The 24,062-nt window shown below is 32.0% G+C and overlaps 1 protein-coding gene across 2 annotated transcripts in view; it reads left to right on the top strand.

The window, feature by feature from the left end:
• Window positions 1–299: 299 nt before the first annotated feature.
• The window catches only part of LOC143065022 (uncharacterized), a 48,822-nt gene continuing 25,059 nt past the window's right edge, over window positions 300–24,062 (top strand). The window contains exon 1 of one of the 2 annotated variants that reach the window (XM_076238298.1): window positions 300–431. The gene's annotated coding sequence lies outside the window, so the exon portion shown is untranslated. Of the gene's footprint in view, window positions 432–1,599; window positions 1,735–24,062 lie in introns of those variants that run through there. The other variant, XM_076238299.1, reaches the window with a different exon arrangement.

Here is a 24,062-nt window from a genome sequence, read left to right as displayed (position 1 = left end):
TTAAAATTTATCGTTGGGAAGAAAATCAATCACAAAGCTCTTTGAAAACAGGTTTGCATGACTCTATAGACCAATTATGAATTTTTAAACGAGCAATATATATCGTGGATAATTTGATTTTCGATTTTGAGATCACGTTTGAAGCAATGCGATACTTTTCAATCTGTTTGAAATACTATAATACAATAACACAGCATGCATTCTTGTTAATATGTTTAAATCACGCTCGAATGACAAGAATAATAATGCTTTAACATGCGTTACAAAAATTATTTGTACACATAGTTCTATTCTTATCGAGTTGAAGCTTTATAAATTACTGAGGATCACGTGACAACAGCTGAAGGCAATACAGGACGACGTACGAATAATACATCTGAAAATAACAGTAATTTGATGACACTGTGAGATTTTTTAGTATTTCTTTTCTGGTGAGTACACTAAAATTTTAACTTTTAAATGTCGTTAACAGTTTCCCTGCGAATCATGCAAAAATTCAGTTGTTTTTATAATATTACGAATTTAATGGGTTAACTCAGACGATGAAAACCACAACAACATGGCCGCCATGTGTAATTTTCGTCTGTATTATTAAGTCCAATATGTTGAAATATAATATATTCTGATGAACGAAATATTGCGCTTTTCTAAGTATTATTTTCTATAATATTTATCCGTTATAATTTCGATTAAAGGTAAATGAATAAATTGTAAAAGTATATAAATTTTAATTAATTTATCAGCTATATGTAAATGTACTGGCACTCTGCCATTAGGTAGCTCCGCCCACTAGAAGCAGACGATATGTTTCATGCGGCGAGCTATTTACCGACATTGTTGCAAACATTTTGGTGATGCATTGATAATGCATTTAACTTTGTAATTTGCACCAAATGTGAAGGCTATTGATAAAATCATTTCAAGGACTGCACAATATACGTGTGAATCTCACACAGGAAGATAGATTTTATGTGTGTGGGATCATTCAGAACGAACAGAGATAAAATTGTCTGATCACCACACGCAGTGTTCATCAATCAAAAACTGTCATGTGATCAAGGTAGTAGAAAATATCGGATTAAAGAAGAATAATTGTAATAAATCACAGAGGATTAATTAAAAATCCCCTTGTCATTATTTATTCACATTTGTAGGAAAGCATATAGTAGCTGTATGAAGTTTTTTTAATGAGAATTTAGTTTCTTATTTTAAAAGTAATTTTTGTACATTGCTTTATCAACCAAATAATTTTAAAATGAAAGAATGTTAAAGAACTGAAAAAAATAAGAATGAATTATTAGATAATTACGTATGACTTTTACAAAACATGCTAACTTAAGATGATGAGTACCCAATACAATTTAGATAAAAAAATGCATCTAAAATAAGATAACCAGTAAATATAAATTTTTGTGAAATGAACTGCAAAATGCTGATTTATATCTACAAAGGATTAAATTATGCATAGCGCACTTAAACTTATAGAAATAAAGAAAGGAAATGTGTGTACTTTTATCAGGCGATCATTTTACAGAATATAGGAAAACACATTTGTAAATTCCCTCTTGCAGCACGTAGACAGAAGGCTATTAGATTGATCAAACTTTAGTTCGTTGTTGCAAGAGAGAAGTTATTGATTTTCTGGCAATACAGGAACTTTTCTTACAGAGATGCTGCTGTTATTTTCTGTATCCATAGAGAACTTACACATTTCCGTCGTCAGATGAAATACGCGTGGGTATTTTTAAGTGTAGTTTTGCATGTGATGTCTAAATGTTACAGGGAAATCATACAATATATCTCTTTTGGTATTTGTCATACTTGTTATGATTTATGATACGGAACTACAAGTGCATGACGTAAAACAAGATTATATTTATGTATACCAAAAACATGCGTGCACGCTGATGCTTTATCGTATTTAAAGTCAAATTAATTTATCAAGTTACGTGGATGTTAATTTTTTATTATAAGGACGAAACGTTTATACAGCTTTTATAGTTCTAAGCTATTTGTACGAATTCATCTGGGAATAAGCAAAATGTCACAACTAAAGAAGTGCTATATTTAGTTTTGAATTCTAGAGTTCATGAAATAAATGACGCACAGGCGAATGCATTAATTTTGTTTTGATTGAATACGGAAATACAAACTTTCCAAATTGATTGGAAAACTTTGTAATTTTTTTTTATTGACAATAAAATACTGAGATGAGTTTCCCTAAATTTTCAGTATTTATGAGAGAATGAATAACTAATTATGTGGAAGTTTTTAAAAACGACAGTATACCAAAAATGATATAAAATTTATATAGAACCCTAACTTGAGTGGATTTATCTTTTAATTAATTTGTTCTTTCTGCTAAAGCTTAAATTTCAAATTAAAGCAGATGAAAAATAACGAACCAAGATAATTTGCATAAAATTAGATGATAAATACTCAGTGCTAAATAATAATTCTCTAGCCAATACATTTATCAATTATTTTTTAAGTATTACATGGCTTAATAACTCATCAATGTAAATGACTTAAAAAGTAAATGACACTCTGTTAATGGAAAGTGACGTTCGCTGTAGACTGATAAAACATGAACTTGTTCATGTGAATCCGGAAATCCATTGGATGCTATACGATGGATGGAGAAGTTTGTGTTCAATCAAAGGCTTACTAAAAGTCTGTTAACAAATGGCTATAATATCAGATGAAATGTAAAAACACATATATGTTAAAGTTCCGTGCTGATTAGAAGAATTATCTTGAATTAATTGGATTGTCATTATTTCCGAAACTATGATGACGTCTTTTAACTTGTACAAACAAGGACTGTTCGCATCGACATCTAAGTACACAACACGTTTGACTTCAGTGGAATTTGTATTATGAAACTGAGATTAAACAACGGCAAACTGGTTTAACGTTGGTGTTCCGAAGTTGAATTGCAATCGTTTTATATGCTGAATCATCACAATATAAGTCAAAAGTTGAGTCTCGCAATTTGAATGTCAGCATTTATGAAAAGGGACCTGTTTATTAAAAAAAAAAGGTGCAAGAATTCAAACATTTATAATTCTGATATTCGTTTTTTTTAAATATTTTTATTAACGTTCAAAATTAAAACGGTACACCAAAAATTGCCTTTCAGTGCCATTGTGAAGATGAGATCACGTTTGTTCATATGGCGTAAACTATAACAATGTACTATACTAGCCTTTAACCTATACATGGATGTGATAGACATTTGTGTAAATTGGAAGGTGTTTTATACAACAGATTAATTACAACTACAACTTTTTCTAATTTATTTGACCTTGCTGAAATAAACGATACAGAACATTTGATTCTCATGGAACAAATATCTCGATAATAGCAATAATGGTGTACAAATTTGAAGAAGTGTTACAGGACGAAAAAGTGTACGTTTATATACCATATTAACTAGAGATGTTGTAAATTTGTCACATCGCTCAGATTTGTTTGGAATTCAAGACATTCATTAAGTAGAGTCATCTGGTTGGGGAAAGTCCACTTAGATTCAGTTTACAGTAGAAAAAAAATCCTTTTCTTCAACGTTTCATATTTCTTCACTTGACGACCTTCACAAGGCCTTACGCGATAGGTGTAAATTAGTAAAGAATTTAACAATAACTACTTAGCGAGATATATATGAAAATAGTTTTTTTAATATAAATTTTGAAAAGAAACCAACTGGATTTGGGAAAGTTTCCTGAAATGAGTACGTTGGTTAATTCATAAGCACAATTCCTGCTGGTTTATTGATTGCATATTTTACTTTAATGTACTTCGCGCCTCATTTTACATCATAATGTACTGCATATACCCCACAAATCGCATTTAACAATAACGCATAAGTAAATTATATTTCACTGCACCAAGGGGTATCTCAAATAATTAATACTTGTGTCTTAGTTAGGGTATTAAGATTATAGACGTTTTGGATTACATTGAATTTGAACTAACCTGAAAAAAATTAAAAGTATCAAGACACACTAGTTTAAAAACACTAGTTTAATTTTTAACAAACAAGGTTTTGATTTTGTATATTAAATGTATTAAATTTCTTGCAAGTCATTTCCTTATTTAAAACATAGTGTGCAAAGGGACCTGCCATCAATTAGATACACATCTTTTAAAACTTTTTGTTAATGCTGTGCACTTTGTATTTAGCAAGAAGTTATGGTTTTTACCGATTTATCAGTGTTTTTGGTATTCCCTGGGTTTATAGAAATCTTGTAAGGATTGTCAATGTCTCTGTTGTTTTCCTGTAGAAATCTATACTGATATTATAATTCATTCAGAACTTGTTGGGGTTCTGATTGCTCAACCTTTGTTTGTTATGTGTAGAGGTTTGTGGATTGTTGTTTGTCCATTCGTCTATTGTTTGTTATGTGGAGTGGTTTGTGGATTGTTGTTTGTCCATTCGTCTATTGTTTGTTATGTGTAGAGGTTTGTGGATTGTTGTTTGTCCATTCGTCTATTGTTTGTTATGTGGAGTGGTTTGTGGATTGTTGTTTGTCCATTCGTCTATTGTTTGTTATGTGGAGTGGTTTGTGGATTGTTGTTTGTCCATTCGTCTATTGTTTGTTATGTGTAGAGGTTTGTGGATTGTTGTTTGTCCATTCGTCTATTGTTTGTTATGTGGAGAGGTTTGTGGATTGTTGTTTGTCCATTCGTCTATTGTTTGTTATGTGTAGAGGTTTGTGGATTGTTGTTTGTCCATTCGTCTATTGTTTGTTATGTGGAGTGGTTTGTGGATTGTTGTTTGTCCATTCGTCTATTGTTTGTTATGTGGAGTGGTTTGTGGATTGTTGTTTGTCCATTCGTCTATTGTTTGTTATGTGTAGAGGTTTGTGGATTGTTGTTTGTCCATTCGTCTATTGTTTGTTATGTGGAGTGGTTTGTGGATTGTTGTTTGTCCATTCGTCTATTGTTTGTTATGTGTAGAGGTTTGTGGATTGTTGTTTGTCCATTCGTCTATTGTTTTGTTCTGGGAATACTGTTGTTATATCTATAGTTTTCTTTGATTAGTTGTATAGTTAATTGTTTCCGTTGTATCTTTCCGCTTCTTACAATAGATTTTGGGGAACCTACGACTATGTTGAACGACCTCAAGATATCTCGTTTTGACCACTCACCATTTGTCTTGGAGTTGCTGTTCAATGACAATAACCCGCACACACTTTTAACACTGTTACAACCCCAGGTTTCAAAAAGAAGCCTTCCATTCTTATTATTACATTTTCACGTTCTAAAATATGAATTTATATGAGTAAACTCGAGCTATTTATATATTCCTACCTTTTGATCGAAAGCTCGTTCCTGCTGTCGTAAAGCTGTTACGTTTTGTCGGTAAATAAACATCACAAAAAGTACAACAGCAGTGCTGCCTGTATTAAGTCAATCAAAAGTAGAAAATTCTTATTTGAAACATCTATGAAACGTAGTTATAAACTTTTAAAATATAGTTTTTATAAAACGTATGATGTTCACTATTTTGTGATTTATTCAATGTCTTTTCATTTTAATATCATAACGTTGTCAGTGTCTCTCGACTTATGTGTTTCCAATAACCTCGTAGTATCATCAATGAAAGACCAAAAGAATACAAACTTGCAAATGAATACACTTTCTCTCTAACGCATATATCGTTTGATAATTTATAGAATGTCCGTATTTCAGTTAGTATTTTAATTTTTCATGTTTTGTATAAAGTGACATTAGGGTTATATGTAGCTTAGTATAAAGTTGACGCATTGCTGTTACCAACCTTGTAGTATTCTACCATGAGGTCCTCAGTATATAGTTGACGCATTGCTGTTACCAACCTTGTATATTCTACCTTGAGGTTCTCAGTATATAGTTGACGCATTGCTGTTACCAACCTTGTATATTCTACCATGAGGTTCTCAGTATATAGTTGACGCATTGCTGTTACCAACCTTGTAGTATTCTACCATGAGGTCCTCAGTATATAGTTGACGCATTGCTGTTACCAACCTTGAATAAAATTGAGAATGGAAATGGGGAATGTGCCAAAGAGACAACAACCCGACCACAGAGCAGACAACAGCAGAAGGTCACCAACAGGTCTTCAATGCAACGAGAAATTCTCGCACCCGGAGGCGTCCTTCAGCTGGCCCCTAAACAAATATATACTGGTTCAGTGGTAATGAACCCCATACTAAACTCCAAATTGTACACAAGAAATTAAAATTTAAAATAATACAAGAAAACTATTTTGTTTATTCACATTGATGTGCAAGACTTTTAATCGATACTTTTATTTCTCTAATTCTTCGTCAATATATCTCTTTCTGCACCCATTGGATAAAAAAAAAATAATCAACGTGTGGTTCGTTTGATCTCAGTACTTCATTGGTTTAAATTCGATAATGACGTCGAATTTTACTTGCTTTCCTCTAAATTTTCTATTGTGACGGCATGAAAAAAGGCGACCATACCTGATGACGTCACAAAGAAAGAACAAATCTTTTTGCGTATCATTCGAAAAAAGGAACAAGTGTGCCTGCATAATGCTAGAAAATCATTAGGAGAAACAGATTCCACCACCAAATCTCGTGTAATACGTTATTTATCCACTCTCGACAGTTAAATTTTAAATATTTAAACAGGGGCGTAGCTAGAAAGAAACGATGTGGAAGCAACTACCGCCGAGCGGAGCGAGGCGAAAAATTTTTGGGACCCTATTATGCAGATTTTTTTTTTATTTTTCGGTTTTCGGTCATACACCGGGACGGTTAAAAGAGGAGCTATATGTAGATAAAAATTTATGAATGTAAAACTATTAATAAATCTTCTGAATATAGTAATACATAAGCAACACATATTTGTGATACAGAATTTACTCAAAATTGTCCAAAATCTGCTCTTCGGGTCTGGGCAGAAACAAACTTCTCTATTACTTTGTCAACATTCACACTGAAAACCCGATGAATATGCAGTAATGCTATGTAACTTTCGTTGTTCATTGTTATCGTACATTTGTTTTCAATTACATACGTAGTACCGTGACTGATAGATCTCAGGGCCATCATGGCATGGTAGCACTCGCGAGATGTTATAAACCAGCGTACGTGTTCGGCATCGAGCGACCTCCCAATTGAATTCGTCAAAATTACATGCTATGTCAGTTTCGTATGTTTCAGACAATATTGAGATTTGTTCGTTTGTGATATTTCCTACAACACGATGAAGCAGATACAGCACAAAGAAGCGATTTTCTGATATCTTGACGCGACTCCACTCTCCAGTTGCCTTATCATATGGTCTATGAACGCAACAAATAATGAGATTTTCCAATACTGTTTTGGCGTGGTTGCAGGGTGATTGGCTCCGGTATATATATAGTCTGTCAACCACATCGCCTCGGCATATTTTCAACGATATCGAAGGGATCTGATAATTCTAATGCCGATTGGTACATCTCATTCCAAACTGATGAACTGTACACTGTAAAATGTGCTCCAAAACTACATATCGTAGACTGAGTATTACAAATTCAAAAGTAAAAATCTTGTAAAAGATACAAGTAACCTTCCGATTTTGTCATAATCTCCAAAAAAAAAAATTATTTTGAAACCAAATGTCGTTATTTAATGATATTTCATCAATTAAAAAAAAGTGACAACATAGGTGTTTCCTTTAACATTCAATTTATAAATTTTTATTTTGCTATTTCTTTTTTTGCATGCCGAATCAATGTGCACGCAACTTCGGATGTACGATCTTTTTCTGAATGAACAGCTCCATCAACACTTGTAACTAGGTTGTCAAACTAATATCCGGGATAGACGGAAAAGACACCAAGTCTCCGATTCCGATTGTGCTTTTTTTTTTTTTTTTTTTGTGAAAACGACGTGGATGCACGTGCTGTCGTGCCTCCGGGTAGCTACGCCCCTGTTTAAAACGCTCCGGCAACCCTCGCGTTTTAAATTTGAAAATTTAACTGTCTCAGTGGATAAATATCGTATCACACTCGATTCAGTGGTAGAATCTATATTTATATTTACTAAATTGTCTATCACAAAAAAAGAAGATGTGGTATGATTGCCTATGAGACCACTATTCACAAGACACCGTGTAAATGACACAGAAATTAACATCTATATAGGTAAATTTACGGTCTTCAAAAATGAGCGAAGCACATACTGACATACTGCATATATAGTCAGCTATAAAAGGCACCGAAATGACAAATGTAAAACTTTTCTAACGAGAAAACGAACTGCAGCCGAATTTATGTAAAAAATAACCACTAAATGACAGGCACATTCAGAATGTGGCGGGGTGAAACATGTTAGCGGACGTCAGAATCCTCCCCTACTATAACCTGTGAGAGTGGTGTAACAGTAAAACTTCAGAACACTCTATAAAAAGCAATTGAAATGGGCTTAACTCATCAGATGGAGACAAATATGAATGCATCTAACAAAACACAGAGTGGACGTGGCCGGGTACTTAAAAATCCCAACATCAGAAAGACACAGATCTGAGAAAACTCGCAGTTACTGACAGCTAATTCAAATCCAATAACAATTTAACTAATACAAATATATACATCATGAATTTAAGACTCAATTATCGATCAGTAAACATCTTACATCCAATGGATTTAGTGTATAGACGTCATAAACAGTCAGAAAAAAACATGTATGATCTCAAAAGTCGTGCCTTGTAAGAATTTGGTTTTGATATGCAGTGTTATCGCTTGTCTTCCTCTTTGTTTTCTACACTGATCTTAATAATAGGGAAGGTGTTTAAGATAGGTAACAAGACACTAAAATGGCTATATATTTTTTTCAATTACAAGAATCGGGTAAAAAAGTGGGAAATATGTGTTATGTATGGTTTATTAATGGAGGTAAATTATATTCAAAGTCCAGTGAACAGGTTTAAAAAAAGTATGCGCTCGCACAAGTATTAATGTCAGTAAGGGGATGACAACCCGTTGTTGGGATGCTGTCCCTAATTTTGTCATTTTAAGGAAATTTTGCAGATCATGGTTATTATCTTAACTATCATAATATAGATAGAGATTAACTGTAAAATGTAAAAATGTTCAATAAAGTTAGATCTACAAATAAATCATCATGAACTAAATTAATCTACTGTGCCAAATAGAATTTAACTTAGCCACAATTATCAATAGGATATTTTGATTTAGAAATGTATCCGATGACATCCAACCAAAATGGCCGAAATGGCTTCAGATAGAACAAAGGGGTTTAATATAGAGGTCTATGGGGAAAAAAACTCAATTTCAAATGATCACAACTTGAAAACTAATCTAATTAAATGATAAAGGTTCTTCAGTAACTATTGTAATGCTACAAAGGGATGGCCTGCTTTTAATTTAACTATATACATGTACTTGGCCAAATTAAACCAATCTTTGTCTAAATCATTATTGAGGTATCTTATATACTATATATTATGATTTTAATCTTACTTTACATGATTTCCAAAACCACATGTAGGTGATACAGGTTAGCGACACAGGACCTGAGTGCATATAGTTATTTTATTTGAATCGTAAAAAAAGGGAATAAAAATAACTTAAACAACACAGTTGTTTTGAAAGTATGTACAAATGCTTTAAAATAACTTTCAAGCATTACATGCAAATGCTTTTTCATTCGTGAAAGTTTTGACACAGAAATCACTGCATATTGTGTATTCCTTTAAAATATGCATCAACTGAAAAATCCTTTGCCTTTAGCGATATTTCAGCGAAGTATAAGACGACACATATAAAGGCAATATGTCAGTAGTAAATTGTTACATATAAAGACACTTTGTCAGTAGTAAATTGTTACATATAAAGGCACTATGTCAGTAGTAAATTGTTACATATAAAGGCACTATGTCAGTAGTAAATTGTTACATATAAAGGCACTATGTCAGTCGTAAATTGTTTCATATAAAGGCACTATGTCAGTAGTAAATTGTTACATATAAAGGCACTATGTCAGTAGTAAATTGTTTCATATAAAGGCACTATGTCAGTAGTAAATTGTTTCATATAAAGGCACTATGTCAGTAGTAAATTGTTACATATAAAGGCACTATGTCAGTAGTAAATTGTTACATATAAAGGCACTATGTCAGTAGTAAATTGTTTCATATAAAGGCACTATGTCAGTAGTAAATTGTTACATATAAAGGCACTATGTCAGTAGTAAATTGCTACATATAAAGGCATTATGTCAGTAGTAAATTGTTTCATATAAAGGCACTATGTCAGTAGTAAATTGTTTCATATAAAGGCACTATGTCAGTAGTAAATTGTTACATATAAAGGCACTATGTCAGTAGTAAATTGTTACATATAAAGGCACAATGTCAGTAGTAAATTGTTTCATATAAAGGCACTATGTCAGTAGTAAATTGTTACATATAAAGGCACTATGTCAGTAGTAAATTGAAATAACACTAATGAACTATAAGTTGTTATGACACAACAGCACCACGCGGATTGCCCTAGAGTAAATATTTCCTGTTTGGATGAATCTATTTATTATGCAATGAATATTCGCTAGTTATCAATCACGCTGTCGTGAAAATCTATTATTTGGAAAAATATACAAGTCGGTATAAGAGGTCCGAATCAGTTGTCGCTGACGAATAATTGCACCTCTTTTTCTCCAAAGAAAAAATAGTATTTTCAGATGATATACAACGGAGAGATCTTACCGAACTCGAAACTTAATGTTGGCAACGTCGAATATGAAAATGAATGAACTTTATTCTCACAAAACTACATGTCATAGTTACATAGAAAAAATATATATTTACAATTACATATATGTGTTCATAAGCATGCACATGTGTGAACAAAACGTAACATAACTTGGAGGACTGACTTTCATCAGTATTATTTTTATAAACTTGTATATTTTTTCTAAAATGATAGTGTTTTATATAGTATATAGTATTGCAAGAAATCAAGACAGTCTCGCTTACTTTTTTTTTATAGTACACAACATAACATAATAGATTAAGATAAATGAATTGTTAGAAGGGTCTTGAAACTATTATTAAACGATTATATATATATATATATATATAACGATCAGTAGTTAATCATTGAATTGCTCTATGCTTAGATAGTGTACATAACTTAAAGTGTGAATATGAATTTTGGTAATGCAAAAGTATCTAACCGTCTCCCATTAAACTGTTAAATATTTTCAACGTTTCGCGAGTTTTTAATTTCACAAGAAATAACAATACATTGAAATACATGAATTATGTTTTTGTCTATTGATTTAACAAAAAGAAAAATGCATATGAAAAAGGTTTCGTAAGAAATTGTTGCAATGTCGCATTAGCGGGAAAAAAATGAACCGTACTGAATTTATTTTTCTACTGGATACCAAATTACAATATGAAATTAAGTCACTATAAGCAAAATTAAAGTTACAATAATGCGACTTATACATTCTTTTAAATACATATATAAAATCAAATACTATATTTAAAAGAATAATCGTGCAAGGACCATAACGAAAACACGGAAAATGTTTGAATGGAATAAAAAATAGATGATCATGCAATGTATTAGGGACGACATCAAAAGTTCAATGAAGGATAAAAAACTTAATTCAAATAGTTTTTTCACTGACCCCCCTACCCCCCTATTAACTTAATTTGGGAAAAATTGATTGACCCATATGGATATATGTAAAAATCAATGTCGGATAACCAAATCTTGCAGCAGTTCAACCCCCCACCCCAAAACTATTTGAATTAAGTTTTTTTTTATCTTACATTGATCTTTTGATGTCGTCCCTTAGATCTTCACAAATAGATTATCATATAATGTATTAGATCTTCACAAACAATTTACAATTATGATACAGCAGAGATTTAAATATCTTGAAATATCATTCAAAAAGTTTCTGATGAATTTTTCTCAATATATATAATAAAAAGTAAGACGATATGCGTTTGGATGTTATATTTAAATTTAATTTGAACAGACAACTTAAGAAGTACGCAAATACTTGTGGTTTCAAAATAACTTTTATTTTGTATAAATAATCAAACTATTGACGTTTAACCTTAATCACAACAAGAGTGACTTTTCTATTGATCTGGATTCACCGGTCATCACACTGTAAGTTAACGTTGACACACAAAGTACAAATTGATTCAACGATTATTTATATTGTTAATATACGTAACAAATGCACTCCATGTCATTGGCAGAACAATAATGATGAATTCATAAAGCAATTATAAATGGAAAGCACGCAATGAAATGAAACCTTGTGTTCCGGAGTATCTTGTTTTAATTACAGGTATCTTGATTCGGAATTGTTCACATAATTTCAATTTTGATTTAAATATAGTTTTTACGTTTCTCATAAGTTATGTTTAGTATGGAAGTCCATACAGTAGCTCCTTCTACCAATCCAAAGATAGCGGGTAACCTTTTACTGACGGTATTTATGTCGAACATATACAAGTTATATCAGATACTTAATTATGGAACGCCAACACTGTCTTGTTATGACCATTTTCATTATATGATGTGCATTTACCTTTATATGATGTGCATTTACCTTTATATGCTGTGTTTTTACCTTTATATGATGTGCACTTGTCATTATATTATGTGCACTTGTCATTATATGATGTGCAAACACCTTTATATGATGTGCAAATATCCTTATATGATGTGCAAATATCCATATATGATGTGCAAACATCATTATAGTATGTGCAAACATACTTATATGATGTGCATACATACTCATATGATGTGCAAATATACTTATATGATGTGCAAATATACTTACATGATGTGCAAACATTCTTATATGATGTGCAAACATTCTTATATGATGTGCAAACATTATTACATGATGTGCAAATGTACTTATATTATGTGCAAAGATCCTTATATGATGTGCAAAGATCCTTATATGATGTGCAAATATACTTATATGATGTGCAAACATTCTTATATGATGTGCAAACATTCTTATATGATGTGCAAACATTATTACATGATGTGCAAATGTACTTATATTATGTGCAAAGATCCTTATATTATGTGCAAAGATCCTTATATGATGTGCAAATATACTTATATGATGTGCAAAGATCCTTATATGGTGTATACATATCCTTATATGATGTGCAGTTTCCCTTATATTACGTGCAAACATCTTTATATGATGTGGTTGTGTCATTATATTATGTGGTTAGGTTTACTTCATTATATGATGTCGAAACGTCATTATATGATGTGCTTTCATCGTCGTTATGGTCAATGAACATGATTACGATTAGAATGATTACTGTCTACGTCATAACTGATTCCGATCTGCTTCTGTAAATTATTAACCCGGCTCAAATATGTGTCTATCGCTAGCGAAAGTGCAAATTATAGGGAAAATGAGACAAAGCAATTTAACAAAATCAACGTTTCAAACATTTCGGTTGAAGATTAAAATCAGTTGATACAGGAGCTAGTTGAAGAAATCTCCGGCTGTGGAGAAAATGATAACAAATAAGAGCCTTTTATAACTTGCTATTCGGTTTAAGCATAGGCTCCGTGTTGAAGGTCGTACTATGACCTATAATTGTTTCCTCTTACAAATTATGACTTGGATGGAGAGTTGTCTCAGTGGCTCTCATACCACATCTGCTTATTTCTATTTATTGCAAAAGACACCATTGAAATCACAGTCTGTTTCAAAAATATTTCATAACAATAGCTATACAATTATCTACTGATGCATACTATGGCGAGATGGTTTGTTTTATAAAATGTTATTGAATAATATTAATCTGTAAATGGTAAGATGTATAATGTAGTATTGAATATGTACAATGATATTACATCTAGTATATCATATAATCTGTGCTACTAAAGGAGTAGACCGATTTCATTGAGTCGCAACTCCTCTAAAACCATACCAAGTCGGAAATATGTGTGATAGGACTTTTAATTTGTCTTTGAACCAATCTTTTTTCCACAGAAAACGCCAATTATGTGAGAAAATACCCAATTTCGAAGACTGCAAGCTTAGTCGACGTAGTGCCCACAAAATGCGAAATGGCTATGTGGGAAATTATAAAAAATGAAAAAGTGGTATCTTTGCTAATGAGACAACTCTCCACAACAGACCAAATTACACAGAAACTAATGACTATAGGTCACCATACGGTATTCAACAATGAGCACATATTGGCATATACAGATTGTTTATTTTCAACTTATTTTAATAAAGATTTTTTTAATTCCTAATAAAATTCTGAAACATTAGTACTAGTATGTCAACAGATTTGGAGTAGCGTTAACGATTTCTGAGATATAAGGGGTTGATTCCTGATGAAGTGTTTTAGATTTAATTTTTCGTCCAATTAGATCGGATTTTACCTTTGTGGTACTTATTTTGGGGGGGGGCACTGAAAATCACACTTTGCCACACTTTTTCCAATTTAGGGTATTTAATATTTTTATTTTCCAACCGAGATGAATGGGGTGACGCCCGTCTTTCGCATTTTGTTCCTCTTTTTCGTCTCTTTAACAAAAAATAGAATAAAAAGCATTAACTTTGTAATTACTGTGTCCACCTTATTACTGTATCATCATTCTTTGTTTCAACACTTGCCCACTCGCTGGCGTCTCCTTGTATCATCGGTACAGCGGATATAGGTACTAACCAAGGGGTCGTGATCGATTTTTCTTCTGACACGGTACGAAAATCTTTGTTTTGTTTACATTATATCAATGTGTACTTCAATCTAAACATATTTGTTGTTTTAAGAAATGTTTTGGTCGTAGGTTGGTGATTAGTCTCACTATTTGCCCAAAACAAGAATCCTTACTAAAAACATGTGCAAATACTTGTCAAAGAAGTTGGCGCTCGTCTCATCCGATATGATTCTATATTCATTGCAACTCTTTTTCTGATAGAAGGCCACTGTTTGTGCGTAATAAGTATAGCTGTTTCAATAATTGGCATTGAAATATTTTGTACATATGTTATTTTTCGATATTTTATTCCGACAAGAAGCGTTGTGTATAGCTGACCACATGAATCGTTCTGTACGGTGCATAGTTAAATGAATGTACGGTATATAGTTTTTCATGCTTCGAAGTACCTACAAAGCTATATCCGCTGTACCGATGATACAAAATAGTAATTATAATTCGGAATACTTTGCTTGCTTGTGACAATGGTGTTCGACAAGGAGAAAACTTATCACCTTTCCTATTTTATTTACTTTTGATTGACTAAAATAATTTCTTAGTGACTAGAAATATTACATGACTTAACAGAACTATACCAGAAGATCTGGAAAGAGAATTAGAAATATATCTTAAGTGTTTTGTTATATTGTTTGCAGATGACACGGTGTTGTTGGCTGAAACAGCACAGGACCTGCAGACTCAACTAAATGCTTTCCATGATTATTGTAAGGCTTGGAACTTGAAAGGAAAGTTGTCAAAATTAAAGTCTTAGTGAGTTTTTTTTTTGGACGGATGCCAAAAAATCTCCGATTTTCTTACAATGATACGGTGTCTTCAACCTATGCCAACATTTGATAAAAATATATTCAACCTATGCCTACAAACAAAATGCAATAGGTGTTGTTATAACAATTATTAATTAATTAAAGGTAAAATACAGTCAGTCTATTTTAGCATTAAATATTACTCTTTAAAAATTCAGAAACAAAAATAGTGTATTAGCAAAATTGAGTTGTAGAAAAAATTGAATTATTAGAAAATTCTAAAAAGACAAAAAAATAAAACCCTGGTTACAAGCAAAATTGAGTTGAAATAAATATTAAATTATTATAAAAAAAATAGACTAAATTTCTAAAATTAAACACATAAATATAACAATACTTGAGAGAAAAGAGACAAAAAGAAATTTCATTTGTGCAAATTTTTAATTTTTGTTCAATATTTTGTTTTATTTTATACGAAGCATACTACAACAAGCAACAAAATATACAAATATAACATACTTTTTTAAATCAAATAAATTTTGCAATATTAAATTTGAAATATATATATGAAAAAACTGATTTTTTGGTTCATTTATAGGCAGTAACTTTCTAGTGGGACAGTACACCATTTTTTTTAATTTTGTTTTAGTTTAGAAAATTCAAGTACTCCGTGTTTGTTTTTATTCATTATATTGAGTTGTGAGATTTATGGTTAAATTTTGTGTCTCTAATTTGGAACTCCATCATCCAAATTGATAATCAGATAATAATTATAAGATAATTTGCAAAATTAATATAAAAAATGAGTGTCATTTATATAAACAAACTCTCGTGTAGTCATTACTTTGTGACCAACTTTAAAAGATGTCCAAATTTAGGTCATTTTAGGACCACTTTGTGAAACCCACTAAGGACAAAAATGTAATATTTTGATCATATATATTTATATTTTTCATGAGAATGATACTGATAGATATTTAATAATATTATTAATTCGTATATTTTAACAAATTTGATTCGTTTAGGGATAGTCACATGTTAAACTATATTTTCGAAGGTAGAGAGAAAACGGCGGATAGCAAAAAGCATATTGACCGGCAAAAAGCATATTGCAAAGTTATTTTTAGAATATCTAAAAACCGATATACTTTGTGACGTCATGTAATGAATTGCAGGATATTGTTTAACGTTTTGAAACAAATGATATCTGTGATCGATTATTTGACGAAAAAAAAAATCTTCAAATGCATAAGATGTCCAAAAAAAAGTAAATGAAATAACAACTCATATGTTGTTATTGTCAAGGAGACAATGTTATATCTATAAAATTCCAACAAACCTAAATGACGATTTCCATACAAACATGGTCGGAAATTAATAATATAACAAATATAGCCTTTGTATGAGGTCAATACAGGATATATCGACCCAAAGAAGTATATCGACCTCGGACTTCGTCCTCAGTCAATATACTTCTTTCAGGTCAATATATCCTTGTATCGACCTCATGCAAAGGCTATATTTGTATATGACTAGATGATTGTTCCTTTAATAGAAATTATAAAATCCTTTTCCCCCCATTATTTCATTATATTAATTTTAAACTAATTCCTTTATGAAATAGAGATCATCAACACAAACAAATATCTATATTTTAACTAGTACTTGTAAAAGAAATTGTATATTGAGTATACTTTAACGCTAGGTTTAAACTGATTGTAGATTGATTAGCCCATAATTAATTTATGTTTTTTATAATACTTAATCTGTAACAAATTATTCAACCTATGCCAACATTTTTTAACATAATTTCATACCTAAATATCAAAATGTTGGCATAGGTTGAATGAACCAATGATACTAACATTGAGATGATAAAACAATATAACTACTAGTATTTGGGTATTGTTGTTACTAAAACGGGAAATTTCAATATGACAAAAAACATTTATCCGATAAGGCTTTAAGCCATGTACGAAAACTTGAAAACAGGAAGGATGTATAAGATTTCTGTAAAATGTCAACTTCAGCTTGTTCGTTTATAAAAAATATATAAACACGTGCGTTTGTCCTCCAGCTGGCTTAGTAATTTTGAAACCTCTCTCTCTCTTGTTTTGTATATACTGTAAATAGTTATTATTTTTATCTCTGTATACTGATGTCATACATTGACATTGCTATTATATAGATTTAGAGGCCATAAGTATACCGGTATGGATGATTGATTGACTGTTATTTCGCGCAACTTTCAACACTTTCATGCTATTTCGTGGCGGTGAGTTTATATTGGTGGAGAAAGCAAAAGTGCCCGGAGAGACCCCCTGACCTTCGTTTGGAAAACATACAATTCTGGTCAATTAAGATTGGAATCGAGCTTACCTGCCACGTGCGGGATTTGAAATCGCACACCTAAGGGTTGACATGCTAGTGATACAGCAGTTCGACTACTTATAAAAAAGAAGAAGTGGTATGACTGCTAAAGAGACAACTCTCCACAAGAGGTCAAAATGACACAGAAATTAACAAGTAAAGGTCACCGTACGGCCTACAACAATGATCAAAGCCCATACCGCATATTCAGCTATAAAAGGCCACGAAATGACAATGTAACCACTCGACCACCCAGCGCCCATCACTTTCACCCGAAATGGATGAAAGGAGATATGGAATGAACCTGAACTCGGTGTATTACATTAACGTGCAGCTTTTTATCATGTTTTTTGTGCATATATTTCACAGTTTCAACTATAGATGATTATGGGTGGATTCTTGAGGTCCAGCAGCAAATTGATATATGCATATTCGTACAAGAACATGTTTAACCCCGCTGCATTTTTGCGCCTGTCCCAAGTCAGGAGCCGCTGGCCTTTGTTGGTCTTGTATTATTTTAATTTTAGTTTCTTGTGTACAATTTGGAAATTAGTATGGCGTAAATTATCACTGAACTAGTATACTAGTATATTTGTTTAGGGGCCAGCTGAAGGACGCCTCCGGGTGCGGGAATTTCTCGCTACATTGAAGACCTGTTGGTGACCTTCTGCTGTTGTTTTTTTATTTGGTCGGGTTGTTGTCTCTTTGACACATTCCCCATTTCCATTCTCAATTTTGATGTGGTATGAATATTAACCCTGTTTTGTACTAGACCGACACCCTGAGCCGGACTTTTTAACATGCTAGTTCAAAAGGAAGCATTCCGAAGGAAGACATGTATTTCACCTTACCCGGACACATTTTTCTGATTCCGAGCCGACCAGCTTTTGCTCTTAATCCTTAATCCCGCGTGCTTATATAATTAGCTGGGAAGCAGCATGTAAATAAGAATTTTAAAGTCTTTGGTTTTGACCCGGCCGGGGTTCGAACCCACGACCTCTCTCACTCAAGGCGAACATACTACGACGAAAGTACCACCACTAGACATGCAGTAACCCGCAATATAAAAGGTTTCGTGGGAAGCCGCTCATATACTAGTATTCACCTCTAGACTCAATTAAACAGGGCTAACTTACCGACCATTGATATTTTTATGTGAGGGTGGGGGGCAAGTTGTTTTTTAAACGTTTGATTCTAAATTTCTTGAAAGAGATTTTATCTATTTCAGAAGGGAAGCGAAATAGTTTGTTTCTATTCAAAATGAGGAAAAAAATAAAACAATGATGAAACTTAAAAAAAAAATAAACCATGTTTTTTGTTGTTTTTTTAATTTCGAAAAAGGAAATACACGTGCTCCTTCCCTCAAACTAGAGTCGGTGTCTAACACATTTATTTATTAATATATAATGTACAGATCATCTGTTTCAGCTTTGGATACAAGGATCTGACAACACGTCATTTTATTTTCTGTCCTTGTATATATTACATCAGCCAATGACATTTCAGCCTTCAAATTTTTGAAGGTGTGTATCAATCCAACAAAACCAGAGAATTGAGCGTTTTTAATCTGGTGTCTAAATGAACTTAAAACATGCACTGCATTTATTTATTTTTTACTGAGACCTGTTGTTCTCTTACATATAGAGAGTGGTGTTTTGGATTTCCAAAGTGAAGATTTACGGCAGCGGCTTTTAATATTTTGCGTTTATCCTGGAAACATAATAGATTTAAAAAAAACAAATAGTGCAATGTGTCTGAATATACTCTATAGTAAAGGTACTTTTTGGGCAGTTTTGGCTTTTCAGAGTTTTGTTGTTTTATTGGCTATTATCTTGATAACTAATAATAGAGAAATCTTTTCTTGCAAGGTATAGACAAGAACATATATAATCAAAGTACTGAAGTATGAAAATCGTTTGCGACTTCAGGGAACTAGTTTATTCTTATGTTGCACTGTTATACCACTTTCCAGGTTAGGGAGGGGTCCCGCTAACATGTTTTACCCCGCCACATTATTTATGTATGTGCCTGTCCCAAGTCAGGAGCCTGTAATTCAGTGGTTGTCGTTTGTTTTTGTGTAACATATTTGTTTTTCGTTCATTTTTTTTTACATAAATAAGGCCGTTAATTTTCTCGTTTGAATTGTTTTACATTTTCTTATCGGGGCCTTTTATAGCTGACTATGCGGTATGGGCTTTGCTCATTGTTGAAGGCCGTACGATGACCTATAGTTGTTAATGTTTGTGTCATTTTGGTCTTTTGTGGATAGTTGTCTCATTGGCAATCATATCACATCTTCTTTTTTATATTAGTTTGGATTTGCCGTTTGTGGTTTCATTAATATTTACCACACCTTCATTCAATAATAGCATCAGGTGAAAAATTCTCTGCTAGAAGAAATTGTTGAAACTAAATTTTCAGGTTTTAACAATTCAGATGAGCGAAACGAGGCGTAAATATTGATGCCTACGGTTGACGAAGAATTCGCCATAACATTATACCGCGGCAAATTTATAACTATATAAAATTGAATGCCACTTTTCCTATCCCCTCTTTTTTTTATTACAAATGACCGGTTCCTTATATGAGCCATTACTCTATCAGAGTCCGATTTATTCCCAATTGTTTGTGTCTATCTTGAGAATATATAAAGAGAAACTCGAACAGCTAACCATGATCAGAAAGGCAATATTTACATAAATGAAAATACTAAACTTCGTGTATTATCTTCTTATAGAAAAATTGCTAACGTTATAGTGCCTAACAAGATTTTGTGAGGTAGACGAAATTGACCTTAAAACGATCGTATTGACTTTTTTGCTCTAAAAATAGGTAGATCGGACATATTTTGACTTTATTTAATGACTTACTTAGTTTGGGATTAATTGTAATTAGCATGTTCCAATGAGACTGAAAAATGTTGTTTTTTTTGAAAAGATGAATAATAATTTTACCTAGCGTAGCGGTGTGTAAAGTGTATTTCGGCATTTCTCTCCGAAAAATGACTTGTTGATTGGAATAAAACGTCTTATTTGAAAACTTTTTCTGTTTTTCTCCGCAATTGACTATTAAAAAATAATCTATTTACTGTGTATTTTGAAAATTTTGTGAAAATAGGAGAATTGGCATTTCTTACCTTTCATACCTATACTTTCATTGATAAAACATAACATGGACTCATCCAGTGTCCAGTTTGAAGGTCATTTTAGTTACTGTATGCACGTCCTGATTTAATCAATAGTCATGTATGAAAAGTATAAACAGTTTGAAGGTAAACCAATTATAACTTAACCCAATCAAATTGCGTAATATTTAATAACAATGACCGGTCCACATTATAATAAGTAATAGGGGTAAACTGGGTAGGGAGAAAATGTAAGATATTCAAAATCTATTTTTTAGCGATAACGAATAAAAATTTGTCAACCAAAAGTTTTGCTATAATTTCATTAACATGTCGTTCTGTATTGGTACAGTTTTTTTATCTTTCATTTATGTATTTAAGGCCGTACAAAGTTTGGGCTTCAAAAGTCCACATAATTATTGACTTTATACAGAAAATTTATCCTTTTAAAACATAAAATGTTTCGAAAACAATACGTTTCTACAAAGCAAAATCATTTCTCAAAACACTGCAAAAAATTTCATTTCGATTTGTACAGGAGTATTGTCATAAAGTGTGTTGAAATGAACAGTGGTATAGCAAACATCGAATTCCCTCACACAATCTTGTTAGGCACTATAGGTATACCGAAATTGACAAATATAATGCCTTCCCTCGTTAAAACGATCATATAGCATGACATAAAAGAATTATTTATTCAATTCAATAACCTTAACCGTATTGAAGACTCCGTATGTTTATTATTAAAGATTTGCGATTTAAACAAAACTTTGCAATTCATATATATTTTTTACAATTTTCCAACAATATCAGATGTGATTTTTTTGCATCTTAAAACGAGGTACTAACATGCTAAGGTTTATCTCAAGTCTCAACCATTTTCCAAACGGTAGCAACAGATTTGATCCTAATTAGTAGTAACGGTTACCCCGCAGACGCAGATCGGAATCAGTTATGACGTAGACAGTAATCATTCTAATCGTAATCATGTTCATTGACCATAACGACGATGAAAGCACATCATATAATGACGTTTCGACATCATATAATGAAGTAAACCTAACCACATAATATAAGATTACAAGCACATAATATAATGACACAACCACATCATATAAAGATGTTTGCACGTAATATAAGGGAAACTGCACATCATATAATGATATGTACACATCATATAAGTATATTTGCACAGCATATAAGTATATTTGCACAGCATATAAGTATATTTGCACAGCATATAAGTATATTTGCACATCATATAAGGATCTTACAACATAATATAAGCATATTTTCACATCGCATAAGAATGTTTGCACATCATATAAGTACATTTGCACATCATATAAGTATATTTGCATATCATATAAGTATATATGCGCATCATATAAGTATGTTTGCACATCATATAATGATGTTTGCACATCATATAAGGATATTTGCACATCATATGATGACAAGTGCACATCATATAAAGGTAAATGCACATCATATAAAGGTAAATGCACAACATATAATGAAAAATGGGCATAATAAGACAGTGTTGGCGTTCCATACTTAATGGCATACACTCGTGTGTCGTATCTATGTGCATGGTACTATTAAAGTCGCTAACATTTATGCATATTCAAAACATGTATGCTACTTATGTAGTCGTTATTGGCTGGCATTAAACGTGTTGTGTATATCGTTCTGTATAATATATAAGGATATACATACAAGGTCAAATGACAGCAACCTAAGCACACAAACGATACGCCAATTTGATCAACAAGTTCATTGACTTGTACGAATTACATTTTCGATTTACAAGATTAAAACTTCGATAAACAACCTATACGTCCGATGTCAGTGCTCAGTTACTATTTGTTGTATTTGTACAATTTAAAGGATATGGGAATGTAACAATACATTCTTACAAAAGAAGGCCATCTTGACTTACTTTTCATGCTTCGTTGACTGAGATATTTGCCCATCGCTCGAGTTTAGTTCTGTAGGAAACTAAATAAGTTACTATGATGTATGTTCGTAAAAAGATTCGTCTAATGAGTAGCTTACCTCTCAAAGTAACCACTGACCCTAAATTATATGCATTTTGTTCGCTTCACATACTTCGGTTTATTTTGCATTTGAGGGCATTTGGTATTTGAATGCATCTGTATAATATTGAATAAATATTTCACATTAAAATGCCCCGTTCTTTTTATGTTTAATGTTGACACCCCCCCCCCCCCCCTTTATACATTTGTAAATACATGTACAGTCTCTTCCCAAATATATATAATACAGTTACTTATATTAATACCACTGGGAAATATTTGTATAGTTGTTAAGTTATAACGATTACACTGTAAAAAATGTGCTTACAATTGTATTTACTCAAAGATACAAATAGGATCGGACATAATGTTCACCAATTTATGAAGTCTTCTCCTTCGTATAATATAACAATTACAATTATACAGTTCAGTAGATCGATCTGAAATGTAATATTAAAATTGGACATTTGCATTTGGTTCAGTTGTTGTAACTGTTCCTCATACCGTATAGATGTTTTAGCTGATCACCCTTGAATGCACAGAGTGGAAGTGTACAGAAACTTGTTCAAGAAGTTAGAATTTTTCTTTTTTTTTTGTAATTTATTGAGGGAACGACGAGGTATTTTTTCTGAATACATATTTTGATCTAGTAGAAGAGGAAAAAACTAATTTGAAGTTTTTTCTCCATTAAACTTAATAAATATAATAATTTGATGCATGTGTGGTAAGAAAAATATTAGGAAAAAAAGAATATTAGTCTTCCCTGCATAAGTTAAGTGGTGAATTTTATACACATCAAATTAAAAAAAAATATCGTTTTGTAAAATAAAAATACCTTGGCGTTCGGTATTTTTGTCATACTTTTTTTGAAATTTTCTCTCTATTTTACCAAGAACAGCCTCCTTGATTTTATTAATAATGGAATATCTGTTGGTAATCGCTAAAATTTTGCATGCACTGACAGCAATCGCAGGCGAGACACAGGGTTGTGATTTTTTTTAAAGACACTATATTAT

This window comes from Mytilus galloprovincialis, chromosome 2, assembly GCF_965363235.1.
Source record: "Mytilus galloprovincialis chromosome 2, xbMytGall1.hap1.1, whole genome shotgun sequence".
Taxonomy (NCBI): domain Eukaryota; kingdom Metazoa; phylum Mollusca; class Bivalvia; order Mytilida; family Mytilidae; genus Mytilus; species Mytilus galloprovincialis.
Note: the sequence above shows the minus strand (reverse complement) of the source record. Positions and strands in the feature narration are given on the sequence as shown.